We start from the raw sequence: 8,967 nt of genomic DNA, 5'->3' as shown, positions 1-8,967 counted from the left end.
TCCTACGTGGCACATAAATTCAGTCTTTTCATGTCAAGATTCGTGCAAAAAGCGCTAGACGGTGATGAAGGCGTGTGGGCGAGTTGGCTAACACCCACACGTGTGGGCGTTAGTGCTTTTGAAAAAATAATAAGTAGGGCGATTACTTTCTCGTCCTTTTTCCTGTGTCTACAGTACAGAGGAGCCGAATCAGCGGCGACTCCGGCGTGCTCGTTCTTCCGCCGGCCCTCCTGAGCGTTTCCCTCGCCCCCAGCGGCCCCCAGGGCGGCTGGAGGTTAGGGGAACCTTGGATCTGGGCGCGGCATGTATATAGGTGCGGGGCGTCGTCCCCAGGTTCGGTTTTCAGCGCCGATGTATTGACGGAGCAATCGTCGATGCGCCATCGAAATAATGTCCCCCAGCTCTGGCTCCGGCTCGTCGGCGTTGTGGCAAATGCTGGCGAGGGGCTTGTGGGGTCCTGCCTTTTGGCGCGATGGTGGTCTGGCTCGTCGGCCTTCTCCAGCGGTGCCGGCTCTTCGTGCAGGGACAAGGGTGGTTTAGTCTGTCAAGGCTGGTGGCTTGTGGGAGAGGGATCCGGTCATCTCTTTCGAGCTGATTTGGCATCGTCCCCGGATCCGGTGCAGGAGCAGCTTGGGGAGCATCCCCGGCATGGGGATCGCCTCCGGCCGATGTCTGATTTGGCTTTAGATCCGATTTGGTGGAATCGGTGGATGATGCGGTTCATCAACGCCTATGTGGCAAGGAGCTTCTCCTGCTCCAGGTTTGCTCAAGATTTGGCGTCTACTCCGGTGATTCATCCTCAACAGGGATTTGGGGCGCCGAGCATGCAATTCCGAGGAAGGTCTCCATGGACTATTTTCCCTATGTATTATGTATGGGGCTTTGTTTTCTGGCTGCAACAACACCGCCTGTATCCTTTATGTCTTTCTGTATCTGTATTCGTACGTGTACTCGTATGGCTGTACTGTTTTCCTACTCGTATGAATACAAGTAACGTATGCCTTCGGGTGTACGGTTTCGAAAAAAAAAAGTAGGAGAAGGGATCGGAGATGAGGCGGAGGGGATCCACCTTCCAATCTCAGGAGGGGATTTCTCGATCTTGTTTGCGTCGAGGTCATAATTTTGCATCTCTATGGGCTATGGGCAGATGCATCCTTACCATATCTCCAGCTTTCGCTGGCTTCTTCTCCTCCATGGCCTCCTCCGATTCCAGGCCCGTATTGTTTCTTTGGAACCAACGAACAGGAAACGTTTTACTTATAGTAGTACTAATTATTAAACCAGGAAACGAAATGGTACTGAATGTCTAAACGGCGATGCTATATATACACACGACGCCTGCACGATTACGCCGTGGCAGCGCCAACAGCAAGCATTGGTCCGAAACTACCAATGTTCAGTTTAACTGCACGTTTTCAGATCCTTGCCTCAACCTGAAGACTCTCCTAGTTGTGCTAAAATTTAGGTGCCTGTTAATTTGGAAGCACCGTTTGTACCCACTGTGACAGTAATGCGTAGAGGTTTGTTTGGCACAAGGCGGGGGAACAATGGCAAAACTGAAGAAAAGCTGGTCATGTTTCCTGCTGCCGTTATATGCAGTCCTCGCCTAGACGCAGCATTCCGCAATGAGTCGGAGTAAACGTCAGCTTCACCATCATTTGAACTTCAGTTACATATTTTCATCAGTCGTTCTCTGCCGTTGCATATTTTGACTCTGATGTTTTTCATTTTTCTTTCTTCATGGCTGCTTTATGTGTTGAAGGAGAACAAAGGCAGGCCAAAATGCCTCTGGCGCCCTGTGATCATGTACTCAAAAATCCATCCGCATGAGCCAATGCGGCAGGCAACAATATTGCTTTACTTGCCACTCTCCGGGCAATTCACCTTCACCATCCGCCGGCCTTCCCAGCTACAGTGCCCACCAATCAAATATCAATGTAGCATCCATATGTATACCAACATCAAACAGTTCAGCTAGTATATACTGTATATATACAAACTGAAGCTGTTGATCAAGGTGCTCCTGAAATTCAGAGATTTGAACCAGCCATTTCCAGGCAACTACAGCCGGTTCAGTTAAGTTGATTGCTCAAACATAAAAACCCTGCCTTTTCCAAATACAGTAGCTTATAAGATTCGAATAAATAGTTCAAATCATCCAGATACAGGCAAGAGAAACTTGAAAAAGGGAAACAACAACAAGCCCGCGAACAGAAGAAGAAAGTAGATTATGGTTTCGATGCGCATCAGGAAAACCCACTGTCTGCACTCGTACTCAAATACAAACTATGGGACGAAAAACCTGATGCACCAAACTTACCCTATTACATACAAACACACAATGTAACAAAAGGTTCAAGCTACAACAACACATGGCAATACATAAATACGGTGGCTGATCACAGAGTTGGAGAAACAAACGTGTAGCTCACATCACTTGCTCTTCTTGCTGCGGAGGAGGGAAAGAGGGGCAGATCAGTAAATCACAGGATGCAGTGCAAATGAATGAATTAACCAGCGGGCCAAGATGTATACCTCTTACAATCCGTCACCTGCTCTCCTTCGCCTTTCCTTCTCCTTTTCTCTCTCCTCATTAGCTATAATGAAATCTTCACATACTCTACGGAGACGGAGCTGAAGATTGTGACGGTTGGGATGCAAAGCGATTGCTTTTTCAACGAAACCTTGCACAGTCTCCACCTCCTCCAGAGTTGCATGATAACAATCAATTTCGACCCGGAGGTCAGCAAGGCTTGAAAGATGCTCGAAACCCATGTCAGCAACGTCACTATTCCAGAACGCGACAGGATAGGCTCTCCAGCAAAGATAGAGCCATCGGAGTGCTGGCATAGCATCTGTTGCAAATTTTATACCCGCTGTTTTGGGTGCCCTAATTGTGTAGTGGAACAGCTCTAGCAGCTTGAATCCGTTACTACCTACAGTCAAGACGCCAGCCGACTGATCCCATACTTCTAGCTGGAGATTGGCCAGAGAAGGCATACCCATAAGAATATGGAGACCTTCCTCATCAAATAGTGTGACTGCTATGTCTAATTGGAGGATGTTGGTTAGGGAGGCCATTCCCTTGGGAACCCTCTTCATGCAGAACGCTAGTTTAAGATTTTGGAGGTGCGGAATGGTGCAGCATGGATCCCTGAACAGATAATCTCCTGTTTCTCCACCAGTATAAAGATATTGAATGTTGTCATTGCCCAACCCCTTTAGAGATGAACTCAGTTTTTCTCTGTAGCATTCAGTCCATGATCCATTCATGGTGATCTTTCTCAATTTTGTTAGATGTCCAAGCTCTTCCAAAAATTTCTCAGGGTTGTCAACTTTACAAATATACACTTCCTCCAGGGCTCGCATGCTCCCAAACATATTTGCAGACAACACACAGTATTTGCAAACAAATAGGCGCACCAAATTCTGTAGTCGGGCTGTAGTTGATGGCAGCTCTCTAATTCCAGAGTCCCGCAAATCGAGAGTCTCTAAATTCTGTAGCTTTCCGATATCTTCAGGAAGCTCTGTCATTCCTCCAGACTTAATTCTCAAATACCTCAGTTGATAGAAACTTCCAATATTTCTTATATGCTTGTTTTCCCATGACCAATAGTCCCCACATATATCAAGCACGCGCAAAGACTGAAAGTCCACAAGTGGGGGTATCTGCTTTCTTTCTCCGAACACATTTAGTGAGCGAACATGTAGCTTGCTTCTTGTGATGGCTTGGATTGCCCCTTTCTGTTCAAGCCCACTAGATTGTATGGAGAGCCGACGGATCTTGCTTGGCAAACAATTGGAGACACCGTTTAAAACAGTGGCAAAATTCTCTTCATTTGACAGAGATATAATAAGGTCAAGCACCATATCATGAACCTGGCAATATTTCTCTTCAAAACTGTCAACATCATCAACTATTGACAAGTTCATTGACAAGTTCATTGAAACAACTATCCGCTTCTTGATACAAATTTCCACGTTTTGTTGCAATGAATCCTTCAGCTATCCATTTCCATTTCAATTCTTCACACAAGATTTCCTCGTCCTCAGGATATATACTTAAGTATAACAGACAAGTCTTCAAGTGTTGTGGAAGATCCCAGTAACTAAGTAACAATATATGTCGCATATCTCTTCCATCACCGCCACTCTCATATGAAAGACCAGCACCAATGGAATCATGGAGTCTCTCCCATTCATTTGGGTTTTGATGTTTATGGGATAGCAAACTTGCAATGGTAATTATAGCCAATGGCAGACCACCACACTTTTTTAAGATCCTAGCTGAAACATCTTGTAGTTGAATAGGGCAGGAGTTCTCCGAGTGGAAAATTATCTTAAAGAACAGTCTTCGGGAATCAACATCATTCAGAGGTGGCATTTGGTAGAGCTGATCACCGGAGTTGGAACAACATGACTTAGCTACCTTGGTAATGCGTGTAGTAGCAATTATTCTACTACCATTGTTATTTTCGGGAAAAGCTGCTCTTAGAATCTCCCAGTGATGTTCTATCCATATATCATCAATAACAAGAAAGTACCTGTAGGCAATGTTACACTATTAATTAAGCTCACTAACACAAATTTGCAACTGATTTTGTCTGAGATAGAATTAACATATCCAAGCCATCACAAGAATTAACTGGTTGTGTCAGGATACAATTAACATATCATCAAATGCTAATCACATGTATGGATGAAGAAACTATACCTCTTTCCTGTCAAGATCCGCTGGATCTGACGGATTAGTTGATCTTTCTCCCACCTCTCCGACTGACACTTACTAAATGCAGCTTCATCAATTTGAGACAAGACATCTTTCAAGAGCTTCTCGAGATCAGGGGTGCGCGACACCGACACCGAAGCTCGGTACTGGTAGTTACCTCCAATCTTGCGATAGGTCTCCATGGCGAGGGTGGTTTTTCCCAGACCCCCACCTCCAACAATAGCCACCACCTTCAGCTCCTCACTCTCCTCCGTCAGCAGCCAAGAGATAACCTGGTCCCTGCGGCCGTCAATGGCCACCAAGCCCTTGGCCACCCCGTGGAACGCAGCTAACCGGGGATCTATCGCCACGGTCCTTGTTGGACTTACAATATACTTGTCGAGATTTAGCCTCTGCCGCCGTAGGTTCTCCTCCTCAACGCGGGCCTTGATCTCCTTGATCTGGGTACCGATGCCATGGCGCGCGAACAACGCCTTGAGCCCGCGAGCGGTCCTCTTCACGAACCTGGGCCTGGCGTCGCCGTTCCCAAGACGGAGCATGAAGCGGTCGATGCACTCCTCCATGTCGTAGCTGAGGTCGCGCATGCTGCCCTTCCAGTCCTTGGCCAGCTCGTCGAGCTCTTCCATGTCCGCCAGCGTGTCCACCAGGATCTGCATCCTGCGGAGCTCGCGCTTGAGGAAGGCGATGTCCTTGCGTACCCTCTTGAGCATCGTGTACTCGTCGCCGAGCAAGGTGGCGAGCTTGCCGATGACGGAGCCCAACGCCCCCGTCCCGACGCCCACGCCCAAGCCCACCATCTCCCTCTCTTCTGGCCGCTACACAAGTGCCATGCTGGTGCTTGGTGGTGGTTGATGGAGGAGTAATGGTTGTGAGCAGAGCGAGGCGCCGGTGAGGTGGTGGTTGATGGAGCCATGGAGGAGCGTGGTGTGTATGCGTGTGGATGGGCGTGTCTTCAGGATGGGAATGGGACGTGCCTAAGCAATGCCTCGGTTATTGCTAGGAAGCTTCGTGGAAGCCAAGCTGCCAAGTAAAGCCCAGCAAACCAAAATTTCCTGGTGAGACGAACAATTATGGTGACCAATTAGTTCGTGTACCTGGGAAGGTGGGATGAAGCATCGGACCTGGCTTTCATGGCGCCAATCAAGAAAGCAACTTTGTCCATACAATCAAACACAAGGAGTTGATCAGGTCTGGAAGAAAATATGGCATATCGACCGGTGACTTGACAAAGTCTATGCCATCAGTGTTCAATTATTAGTACAGTGTGGACTAGAAAAAAATGATGATACTGTGCAAGGGGGGAGAACCACCAATTCTTCATGCCCGTCGCAATTGAGCCATGAATTCCGAGAACACTAACCGATCAAGCGTTCAATTCGATGCCATGTGAATGAATTAACGCGGTGGTTGGATCGACAGCTCTAGGAAACCAGAAGAGAACGACCGCTCATCACATGCATCCTAGCTAGCATACACCTTCCGTGCCATTGCCATCCCTGCCTGCACGGGAAGGAATGCCTCGCCTCTCTTGTGGGCTGTGGCGCCGACAAAACTTGTCGCCAACGAGTAGGAGGAGCTCGCTGAAGCAAACGAGATCGGCATCCGGAAGCTCATGCGGGAAACGACTCCGAGACTGGGTGCGACTCTTAGAGCATCTTCAACTGGTGCACAAAAGTTTCGCGCGCTAAAATAGTTTTAGCGTGTCGTCACTGTAGCACATTTAACGCGCCAGGCCCAACATGGTTTATCATATGCCCAAAAATGCGAGCCCAAAAACACGCAGTGCAAATTGTGAAGCGCGCGTAATCCAGTGCCCCGAATTTGCAGCATGCTATAGCGCTTTTTAGCGCGTGCCCAACCTTTTTTGCACGCGCACTATTTTACAGCTTCTGCTGGAGCTGTCTGCCACCCAAAAAACCCGAATTTTAGCGCGTGGAGCAATTTTTGGGCGCCTGTTGGAGATGCTCTTACTGCTGGAATCACCGCACATATGGAGTTATAGAGTTTTGCTGAGTGATAATATTTTTCATGTAATTTTAGAAAACTATTCACCCATCTTTCTAAAAATGTCTTATTATTCGTTAAATAAGTTCCACAGATTTAGAAAATATGTTAGCAAATTTGAAAAATTGTTTGTGCATTTTGAATAAATGGTCATGGCATTGCATAAATATGTACATTCAATTTTAGGAAAAGAGTACATACATTTTAAGGAAATTGTTTGTACATTTAAAACATGTTCATGCCATTAAATAAATATTGATGACATTTATAAAAATATTCATGCAATTTTATTTAAAATGTTCACCCAATCTTATTAAAAACTTCATTATTTCAATTTTTGAATATGTTTTTGAAAAATTAAGGACATAAAATTCCTACATTTAAAGAATATTCATGTATTTTTAAAAGCAAATCTTTATAGCTAAAGATATGCTTATAGTTCTTTTGGAAAAATAAAATGGAAAAGGGGGCAAGAATAGTAAAAAAAGAAAAAAAAAGGAGAAAGCCTGAAAATCGAAATGCAGCTGCTACGAATCAGTTGACCGATTTCCCTAAAAAATCAATCGAGTCCTTGGCCATCAGATCCCTCGGTTGCCACCGTTTGATTCGGCCAATGCAGCAAGCTGCAACTCGGGCAGCCACACAACCATCAGCGAGACAGACTGCTGTACTGCAGCTCTGCCGCCCTGCCCGCAGCAGCGTGCCCTGTTGCACTACAACTTCACCGCCCCACCAGACTGTTGAAGTGCCGCTCTATCACCCCTATGCGCAGCACCATGCCTCGTTGCACTGTAGCTCTACCCACCCGCCGATATGTTCCACTACAGCTCTGCCGCCCTGGCGTGCAGCACCACGCCACTGCTCTGCAGCTCCGACGTCCGCCATCGTGTTGTATTGCAGCTCTGCCTTACGCTTAGATCTACGAGGACGTGATTCCACGCACGCTATGTGGAAGCACCCTTGCCATCGATGAGATCCACCGATTATAGCACTCCTGTGCGTTGCACCGGCGCGTCGGCACCAAACCGCATGGCAACACCCGCCGCGATGGAGCATCCACTACTAGGAAAAACCTTATACGCAGAACTTTAACAGTAGCACGCATTAAAAAAAGGCGCTAGTGCTAGATAGCAGTAGCGCGTGCGGGAAAAGGGCGCTACAGATAAAAATGTAGCAGTAGCGCGTGTTCCTGTAAAAGCGCTACTATCTTTTCATTGAAGGGGTTCGATTGTGCCCAAATGGCCTTTTGTTGTTTCAGGGAATGAAGCCGAGCGGCCTATGTTTTGCCGGAATGTTTATTCATTTCCATTCCGGCAAATTTCAAGTGCTCGATTTGTCCATTTTTTAGCAAAGGTCATGCCGAAATTTTTCGTGAATTTCGGGATGACTTGTGCTACAAACTAGGACATATCAAGTGCCCGGAATTTGCCGCACCGAGAAGGAATCAATGTTCCTACAAAACATAGCCTTTTTTTATATCATTATTCATTTTATTAGGTTTAGAATTAATTGACTAGATTTAATCGTAGGAAACATGGCTAGCAACGATGAAGGACATGGTTCTGGTGATTGCGACGATGTCTATCTGGCGGCACACGAATATTTGAGCCTTGCCAACGAGCAAGGGTTGTTGTTGCTGGGCCCACCTGTCTCATCCGAGACCGACATAGAGACCGGCGCCGACACTGGCGTTGAGACCCAGACCGGCAACGAGACCGGCACCAAGACTGGCGCCGAGACCGACACCGAGACTGGCAAAGCCATAGAACGGAAGTCGAAGAGGAGATGTCGACACCTAAACCAGCTCCTCACTACTAGACTAGTGGTCACATAGGTGGATGACGGCAATTTTGAGCCAAAACTGCCTGTGGAAGTGCGCTCCTGCTACGACAATCAGATAGGCTCCATCGTACGGGTGTGCGCCACCATCAATGATTAGAAACTAAGGAAGAGACCAAATATGAAGAAATCCATCCTAACCCTACTGCACCAGATATTCTTATTCCCGGGCCGGGGTGAAATCCAATATAAAGATCCACAGAAAGACCCGGCAATGAAGCGGATAAACAAACACGCCATGACCAAGTGTAGCGACGCGTTGGCTGCCTGGAAAGGAAGGGTGAAACGCGCCATCGACAGAAAGGAACCCTACTCCGAGATAGTGAAGGAAAATCTGACAATCACGGTAGAGCAGTTTGAACTATTCAAGGCAGCTTGCGATGCCGAAGATGCCA

General features: G+C 47.1%; 1 pseudogene; it reads right to left on the bottom strand.

Moving 5' to 3' along the window:
- Positions 1 to 2,296: 2,296 nt before the first annotated feature.
- LOC123160806 (disease resistance protein RGA5-like) lies at positions 2,297 to 5,602 on the bottom strand (annotated as a pseudogene).
- Between the last annotated feature and the right edge of the window lie 3,365 nt (positions 5,603 to 8,967).

Source organism: Triticum aestivum, chromosome 7B, assembly GCF_018294505.1.
Source record: "Triticum aestivum cultivar Chinese Spring chromosome 7B, IWGSC CS RefSeq v2.1, whole genome shotgun sequence".
NCBI lineage: Eukaryota > Viridiplantae > Streptophyta > Magnoliopsida > Poales > Poaceae > Triticum > Triticum aestivum.
This window is presented reverse-complemented; position numbering and strand designations above follow the sequence as displayed.